General features: G+C 36.8%; 1 protein-coding gene and 1 pseudogene across 1 annotated transcript in view; both read left to right on the forward strand.

Moving 5' to 3' along the window:
- The window catches only part of N4BP2L2 (NEDD4 binding protein 2 like 2), an 83,641-nt gene that overhangs the window by 55,538 nt on the left and 18,327 nt on the right, over positions 1-9,776 (forward strand). The window lies entirely within an intron of this gene.
- On the forward strand, positions 4,037-4,157 carry LOC111727739 (annotated as a pseudogene).

The following is a 9,776-nucleotide window of genomic DNA, read 5'->3' on the forward strand; positions in this document are numbered from 1 at the left end:
TTGGTAGAGTGCCATGGCATCACAGCTCACAGCAACCTCCAATTTCTGGGCTTAGGCGATTCTCTTGCCTCAGCCTCCTGAGTAGCTGGGACTACGGGCGCCCACCACAACACCCAGCTATTTTTTTGTTGCAGTTTGGCCAGGGCCGGGTTTGAACCCACCACCCTCGGTATGTGGGGCCAACACTCTACTCACTGAGCTACAGGTGCTGCCCAACCATTTATATTTTTTGTACAAAATTGTAATGAGGTTAGTTTAATGGTTTCTCTACACCAACTATTTTAGCAGTTGCATGTGGTGGTGCTGAAAGTTTAGGGGAGTCTCAGAAGAATAAGAAATCCTAGCACTCTGGGAGACCAACGTGGGTGGATAGCCTGAGCATAGGAGTGGGAGACCACCCGGAACAAGAGCAAGACCCCATCTCTAAAAAAAAAATTCAGGCGTTGTGGCAGGCACCTGTAGTCCCAGCTCTCGTCTGAGGCAAGAGAATCACTTGAGTAAGAATTTGAGATTGATGTGAGCTATGCTGGCACAGTACTCTACTGAGAGGAACAAAGTGAGACTCAAAAAAAAAAAAAAAAGGATAGGAAATTAGAAGATAAGAAATCACACCCTGAAAACATTTGAGGATATAAAACACAAATAGAAGAACCAGAAAAGCTTAACTATACAAAATGATAGGAAATAGAGCCAGTAAGTAACTCCAGTACATTTGAAGTTATTTAATGTATAACTTTGAAGCTTAGTATAGTAGTACTAACTTATTTATAGTGACAATACATGGAAGGCAGAAATTGACATACATAATTATTTTTAAAAATACATAGGAGCTAGGGCGAGGCCTGATGGCTCACACCTGTAATGCTAGCACTCTGGGAGGCTGAGGCAGGTGAATTGCCTGAGCTCACTGGTTTGAGACCAGCCTGAGCAAGAGTAAGACCCCCATCACTGAAAATAGCCAGGCATCATTACGGCTCCCTAGCTACTGGGGAGGCTGAAGCAAGACAATTGCTAGAGCCAAGAGTTTGAGGTTGCTGTGAGCTATGTTGCCAGGGCATTCTACCAAGGCAACAAAGTGTCTCAAAAAAAGGGAGCTATTTTCCTGTGAATTAATTTATTGTTGTGTATCAAATAGCTGAGTTATATATAATTTTTTAGAATTAAAAAATAAGGGAGGCCAGGTGAGGTGGCTCATGCCTGTAATCCTAGCACTCTTGGAGGCCAAGACTGGTGGATTGCCTACCTTACAGGTTCCAGACCAATCTGAGCAAGACTGAAACTCCATCTCTAAAAATAGCTGGGCGTTGTGGTTGATGCCTGTAGTCCCAGCTACTTGGAGGCTTAGGCAAGAGGATTGATCGCTTGAGCCCAAGAGTTTGACTTTGCTGTGAGCTATGACACCATGGTAATCTACCAAGGGCAACAAAAGAAGACTGTCTCAAAAAAAAAAAAAAAAGGGATAGAAAACATGCATACATTTTGTTAATTTTTGTCATTGCTTTCTAATTGCCTAAATGATAAGTTTCAAAATAAGGACATCTGGTTTTGGAAATTTTTTGCTTTCATGTTTGAAAGGTTTAGAAATGTAGTTGCTAAATTTATTTTAAAACAATAGTTGTGACTGTTTTAAATGTGTCAAGATGTTGAGAATTTGAAATGTGATAAATCAGGCTATCTTAATAGTGGCTGCTACTAACGGGATTTACCAAGAAGTAAATTAATAATATGTTTTCGTTGGCTATATGAAAGGGTGATATTAATATCCTTTTCAAACATAGTATATGAACGAACTTTAACATATTCACTTCTGGTACGAATACACATGCTGGGCCTAAAGATATTTGTTATATAGGAAAAGTTTTTTTTTTATTGTCTTTATGTTTTGGGATGTTTAAAATAGCATCTTTTGAAAGTACTAAATCCAGAGACGGGAGGGCTGATGTACATATGAGATCATGCACAGATACCACCTCTCTCATTTCAGGCTTAGGACAAGAGGTAAAATTAAACAAGCTACATGCCATTTTTCTTTTGCTATTGTTTTCAGAAAATCATTTAGTACTTAATTTATTGCTTTCAAATTGTTAGAGTTAGGCTTTTGGGGGGAGATATGAAAAGTCTTTTTTTCTGAAATAATATATCTTTTTTTAATGTATGTAAATTTCATAATAAAGACCAGTTTAATAAGGAAAAGTTTCTGGTGAGTAACACTTTGCAGTTTCATTATTTTGGTTTTAAACTTAAGGTTTCGTTTCATCTTATATCTTTTCCTACAGATTATTAACCACTTAGTAGCCTGAAGTTTCTTTGGTATGACTTGTCCATCAAAAACATTGTTAATTATTTCAGAGTAGTAGAATTTATAGAAATCATTTCTATAGAAATCATTTTCCCTTTTGTATTTGTACTTAGTATAACAGGAGCAGGATGAGTCAGGTAATTTTGGTAATGTTGAAATCTGTGAATCTTTGTAATTCATTATGACCATATAATTCATCACGATAAATGAAGGAATAGTATTACATAGTTGTTTTTTGTTTTTGTTTTTTTTTGGCTGGGGTTGGGTTTGAACTCACCACCTCCAGCATATGGTGCTGGCATCCTACCCTTTTGAGCCATAGACGCTGCCCAGTATTATATAGTTTTTAAGAAGTACATTTTACATTTCAGACTTCTACCACCTACCAGATGTATGAAGAAATTATTTAAATCTCTTCAGTGTTTTCTATTTATAAAAATGAGGTTGTTAATCTTATCTCATTTGAAGGTTGTGTATATATAAAACATGCATAGTAATATGATAAAGAACATGGATGACTAATAACCAGGTAAGAAGAATCATTTGAGATTCCCAAAATAGCAAAAAAGCACACGCCCCCACCTTGCTCCTTTTCCCTGAAAAATCCCAGAACTGTGAAGTTTCTGTATTTGGGTTCTGTTTTGTTTTTTCAGATTCTGAGCCACTGACTTAACAGGGAGTTAAGGGAGGCATTAGTAGGTCTCACATGAGCCTACTGGAGAAAGTATTTTCCTGCTTACACGGGGTGAAAAACGAGGATTTACTCTACTTACAAAGTTGAACATTATATTTCTTTCCATTTTTCTAAGTCACCAAATAAACTCAGATAAAGACAACAGTTTCCATTGCTCACCTAGCAATAAAGTTTTCATTCATTCAACAGCACCCACAACGTCACAGGCACTGTCCTAGGTATTGAGGGGCATCTGGAAGTAAAACAGACAAAACTTCACAAGGGGGTGAAGACAGGTAAATCACATGGTGTACTGGAAGGTGGTTAAGTATTAACAAGAAAAATTAAGCAAGATAAGAAGTGCCTGGCCCAGGCTAAGAGTATGTGTGGAGGGATGGAGGCCAGTGGTTGTAATTTTAAACAAGAAAGTCAAGATGGATCTTACATGAGAAGTTGACATTTGAGCACCTTAATTGTGCTAATTTTAATTTGAACAGTTTTAAGGGAATTCTTGGAGAACATAAAAAACTTTTTTAGCATTTATTATATGACCACATAACAAAATTAGCTGTGTTTTTCTTAGCAATAGGTATCTGTGAAGCATTATTATCAATGTATTGGGTTATTTCATAGCAGTGAAAGTGAGCTGCAGTATTTTTTTTTAAAGGAGGGAATTGGCTAAATCTTGGTGATTAAGCTAGATTTGTGATAGAAGAGAGGAAACCTTTTAATAGAATTGTAGTTAATATGTTAAAGTATTGAACTAGTTTACCTTGTTAATCATGTCATATATACACCTACAGTGTGATCTTGTCATGGGGAGATAAAAAGGCTTTTCTATATTTAAAGCAATTGTATTGAAGTCATGAGAATTTCCTTGAGAAAGTTTTAGAAATTAGTTCCATCAGGAAATAGAACTTTCTAGAAAATGGTATTTATTATCTAGTATGTTTTAGACACATATTCTGCTTTATCTCTTTATACATTTGTTAAGGTCTGGCTAGGTGTGGGCACAATGAAGCTCATTATATGAGGGCTGTTATATCTCTATTTTTCATAACTTTATTGCTTCTTGGCCTAAGATCAAGTGTCGTATCTGTTCTTATCAGTTTAATATTTTTCATAACTTTAAGGACTTTGCTATTATTATCACTGGCAGTAATAAACTTTAAAGCAGTACTATCTCAAAGTAAAATCTTGAGACAGAAACAGAAAAATTCAATATGCCATATTATAGTTTGAACTGGGAATACTGTTCCTAACTGGTAAGTTGCCAGATAGTAAAATCACCAAGTAAACTTTTTTCAAATGTGGGCTTTAAGAGTAATTGTTGAGTCCTAATAGCTACAACTGAATTTGCACACAGGCTTTTGTGTTACACAGTAAGTTCATGTTTGTTAATCAAAATTTATGTTCTATAAATCTATAATTGGACTTCTTTTTTTTTTTTTTTTTTTTTTTGGTGGCCAGGGCTGGGTTTGAACCCACCACCTCTGGCATATGGGGCTGGCGCCCTATTCTTTGAGCCACAGGCGCTGACCTATAATTGGACTTCTTATTCTAGAGTAGAGTTTAAATATTGATAAAACTGTAAGCACATTGGTTTGTATTTTTTCTTTGCTTTTTAAATTTATAACTGAAGAAAATCTTAGGGGTGCGTTTATTTCCCCATTACAGATGTAGTACATGTTCAGTATAGAAAATTCCAGACACACAGTCACAAAGAAATTGAACCTGATAATTCACCACCATTAACATTTTGCATATTACCATATTTGTAATACATACAAATATGTACATACATATGTTTAAATATGTAGATATGCAAACATATGTATACCCTTTTAGAATTGTGGAATTACAACTTAAATTCGTAGTTTTAACAGCTATGTAGCATAGTGATTTAGAACATAAACTTTGGAATCAGAGAGACTTGGATTGAAGCCTGGCTCCACTAATTTATTAATTATGCGACCTGGGCAAATTTCTGAGCCTCAATTTCTTTATCTTTAGATGGGGATGATGATAGTACATTTTCCTAGTTTGTTGTAGAATTAAATGTGATTTTATATATCACATAACAAGTATATGCCCCATAGGAAGTATGTAGGAAATATTAGTCATTATTATTCCTTTATATCTTGGGTTTCTTTTTTTTTTTTAGGTTTCTTTATTTCAATATTTTGTGAGTATTTTTATAAGCTCTGTCTTTATTTTCTTGAATGATGAAGCTTTCTGTATAAATTTATTTGAATATTTATCCTTAACTTAAAAAAATTATTTATTTATTTTCTTTTTATTTATTTATTTATTTATTTATTTATTTTGAGACAGAGCCTCAAGCCGTCCCCCTGGGTAGAGTGCCATGGCATCACGCTCACAGCAACCTCCAACTCCTGGGCTCAAGCCGAGTCTCCTGCCTCAGCCTTCCAAGTAGCTGGGACCACAGACGCCTGCCACAATGCCCAGCTATTTTTTCAGTTGCAGCCGTGATTGTTGTTTGGCGGGCCCGGGCTGGATTCGAACCTGCCACCTCAAGTGTATGTGACTGGCGCCTTAGCTGCTTGAGCCACAGGCACTGAGCCTATTTTTTCTTTTTAAGACAGAGTCTTACTTTGTCACCCTGAATACAGGTGAGCCCAAATTCCTGGGCTCAAGTGATTCACTTGCCTCAGCCTCCCGAGTAGCTGGAACTACAGGCTGGCAGCTATTAGTTTCCCCCATAATGGCAGCTATTTTTAGAGACAGGAGTCTTGCTTTTGCTCAGGCTGGTCTCAAACCATGAGCTCAGGCAATCCACCCACCTCGGCCTCCCATAGTGCTAGGATTACAGGTGTAGGCCACTGTACCTGTCTATTGTTAATCTTTTTTATTATAGCCACCCTAGTGGGTGTGAAGTGGTATCTCATTAGGGTTTTGATTTGTATTTCCTTGATGGCTAATGATGTTGACTATCTTTTTTATTATTATTGTTTTAGGTGCATTGGGGTCACAAAGAATTAGGTTACATTGATTGCATTTGTTTCGCACCCACACCCCCCAAGAAGCGTGCCATATACCATAACCCCCCTTTCCCCACCTACCTACTCTCTCTCAGCTCCCTTGTTCCCCTGCCCTCTGCCTTGAATTGATTTGAGTTTTTCTCTTATGAGGGTATCTATGAGGTCATCTACTGGCTTCATATTAGAATTGAATACATTGGATTCTTCTCCATTCTTCTGATCCTTTACTAAGAAGAATGTGTTATGCTGACTATCTTTTAATATACCTACTGGCCATTGCGTATATATATATATATATATATTTTTTTTTTTTTTTTTGAGACAGTCTTACTTTGTTGCCCTTGGTAAAGTAAGGTGGCATCATAGCTCAGAGCAATCTCAAACTCTTGAGCTGAAGCAATCCTCTTGCCTCAGCCTCTAACCATCTGGGACTACAGGCACCCGCCACAACACCTGGCTATTTTTAGAGACAGCATCTTGCTCTTGCTCAGGCTGGTCTCAAACCGATGAGCTCAGGTAATCCACTCGCCTCAGCCTCCCAGAGTGCTAGAATTATAGGCGTGAGCCACTGTGCCTGGCCACCCCAGATGCCTTTTTATTAAAGTTGTAAGAAGTCTTTATTCTGGGTACAAGTTTCATATCAGATATAGTAATATAATTTGCAAATAGTTTATTTTTAAAAATTTTTATATCTGACCACTGACCCAGTAAAATTTGCAAATATTTTCTCCCATTTGTGGGTTGTCTTTTTACTTTCTTGATATCTCTTGAAGTATAGAAGCTTTAAATTTTGATTAAGTCTAATTTATCTATTTCTTCTTTGGTTGCTTGTGCTTTTGTTATCATCTAAAAACCATTGCATAATGCAAGTTGTGAGATTTACATCTGTATATTCTATTAAGAGTTTTAAGGTTTCAACTCTTACATTTAGGTTTTTAATCCATTTGAAATTAAGTTTTGCATTTGGTATGAGATAGGGTCCAACTCTGTTCTTTTACATGTGCATATCCAATTTTCCAGCATCATTTGAAAAGACTTCTTTTTTGGCTCAGCGCCTGTGGCTCAAGTGTCTAAGGCGCCATCCACATACACCTAAGGTGGTGGGTTCGAATCCAGCCCAGGCCCGCCAAACAACAATGATGGCTGCAACCAAAAAAATAGCCGGGCGTTGTGGCGGGCGCCTGTGGTCCCAGCTACTTGGGAGGCTGAGGCAGGAGACTCGCTTGAGCCCAGGAGTTGGAGGTTGCTGTGAGCTGTGATGCCATGGCACTCTACCCAGGGGGACGGCTTGAGGCTCTGTCTCAAAAAAAAGAAAAAGAAAAGACTTCTTTTTTTTAATTACTTATCAAAAATCAATTATCCATAAATATAAAGGTTTATTTCTAGACCCGAAGTTCTATTTCATTGATCTGTATGCCCACCCTTATGCCAGTACCTTACTGTCTTAATTCCTATAGCTTTATATGAATAGTATGTTTTGAAATAAGGAAGTATGAGTCTTCCAATTTTGTACTTTTTCAAGATTGTTGTGGTTATTCTGGGTTCTCTGAATATCCATATGAATTTTAGGAATTCATACCAATTTCTGAAAAAAAGATAGCTCAGATTTTGATATCCTATCAAAATGGAATATAGTTCAGTTTAGGAAGTATTGCCATCTTAATAATACTGTATCTTCCACTTCATTAACATGTTATTTACTTTCATTTATTTAGGTTTTCATTAATTTCTTTCAACATTTTTTAGTCTGTGAAAAATTAGCAGTCATGGTGGTACATGTCTGTAGCCCCACATACGGCAGAGGCTGAGGCAAGAGAATCACTAGAGCCCAAGAGTTTGAGGTTGCAGTGAGCTATGATGCCACCACACTCTAGCTCGGGCAACAGAATGAGACTCTGTTTCAATAAAACAAAAAAGAAAGAGATTTGTATTGATTTTTGTATATTGAACTTATATCTTAAAATTCTGATGAACTAGTTTAGTTTTGTTTTTTAGTACATTCCTAACAATTTTCTATCTATAAGATCGTGTTATCTGGAAATAGAGGTATTTTACTACTTTTTTTCAATATGGATTTTAAAATTTCTTGTGTGTCTGTGTGTTTTGTTTTTTTGTTTTTTTGTTTTGTTTTGTTTTTGAGATAGAGTCTCACTTTATTGCTCTAGGTTAGAGTGCTGCGGTGTTAGCCCAGATCACAGCAACCTCAAACTCCTGGGCTTAAGTGATCCTCCTGCCTCTTCTTCCCAACTAGCTAGGTCTGCAGGCATGCACCACAACACCTTGCTATTTTTTTCCTTTTTTTTTTTTTTTTTTTTTTTTTTGAGGTTTTGCTCTTGCTCAGGCTGATCTTAAACTCTTGAGCTCAAGTAGTCCTCCTGCCTTGGCCTCCCAGGAATGCTAGAATTACAGGTATGAGCCAGTGTGCCTGGCCTGGATTTTAAAAATTCTTTTTCTTGCCTAATTGCTCTGGCTAGAACCCCTGGTATAAAGTTGAGTAAGAATGGTAAGATAAAACATTCTTGTCAATTTTTCCATCCTAGGGGTAAACATTTAGTCTTTCACCATTGAATATGACAAATGTGAGGTTTTCATATGTATCCAATGTCAGACTGAAGATTTTTCTTTCTGTTCCTAGTTTCTGTTTCCAGCTTCCCCCCATATCTAGTTTAAAAGTTTCTGTTATGAAAGAATGTTAGATTTTGTCAGTTATTTTTTTGCATCTATTGAGATGATCATTGACTGATAGGGTATAATATATTGAGTTTTGGGTGTTAAACTAACCTTGCATTCCTGGAATAAATCCCACTTGGTCAATGAGTATAATTCTTTTTTTTATGTTGCTGAATTTAGTCTGCTAGTTTTTTGTTGTTGAGGTTTTTGTAAGAAAAACCTTCTTACTACATTTGTAAGAAGTAATTGGTTTGTAGCTTCTTTTTATGATGTCTTTGGTTTGGGTATCAGTGTGATACTGGCCTTATCAAATGAACTAGGACATGTTCCATCCTCCTCTACTTTTAGAAGAGTTTATGAAGAATTAGTATTAATGTATTTCATAGAATTTATCAGTGAGAGCCTGGGCTTTTCTTTGTGGGAAGTTCTAAATATCTTTTAAAATCTAGTTTGCTTCATTGTCTAATTGTTATTCATTTACTTTAGGAATTTTTTTTGTATCCTTTTGTGTGGGTAAAAAAATATATATTTTAATCTTACTTGACAATAATAACAATTATGTTATACCACTTTTAAAAGATTAAAAGAGAAGAAATGAAGGCAGAAGGAGGAAAGGAAAGAAAATCACACATTTAAAATGAAATGTTTTTTGCAGGCTCAGCGCCTGTGGCTCAAGGGGCTAAGGCACCAGCCACATACACCTAAGGTGGCAGGTTTGAATCCAGCCCGGGCCCGCCAAAGAACAATAATGGCTGCAACCAAAAAATAGCTGGGTTTTGTGGCGGGCACCTATGGTCCCAGCTACTTGGGAGGCTGAGGCAGGAGACTCACTTGAGCCCAGGAGTTGGAGGTTACTGTGAGCAGTGAAGCCATGGCACTCTACCCAGGGGGACAGCTTGAGGCTCTGTCACAAAAAAAAAAAAAAAGCTTTGGTGGGACAGAACTTGTACCTGTCTCTGGCACATTTCCTTGTAGAGTCAGTCTTTTGATTTTTGTAGCTCATGACATTGTGTTGTATTTTCAGTTGGAATTCTAATCCTTAGAGACTCCCTTGATAAATTCTTGGCAAACTACCTTAATATTTGTAAATTGCCTGATTTTTCCAACTCTGATAGTTTTTTTTTTTTTTTTT

The sequence above is a fragment of the Otolemur garnettii genome, unplaced genomic scaffold (genome assembly GCF_000181295.1).
Source record: "Otolemur garnettii isolate 467f Iridium unplaced genomic scaffold, OtoGar3 scaffold00120, whole genome shotgun sequence".
Taxonomy (NCBI): Eukaryota; Metazoa; Chordata; class Mammalia; order Primates; family Galagidae; genus Otolemur; species Otolemur garnettii.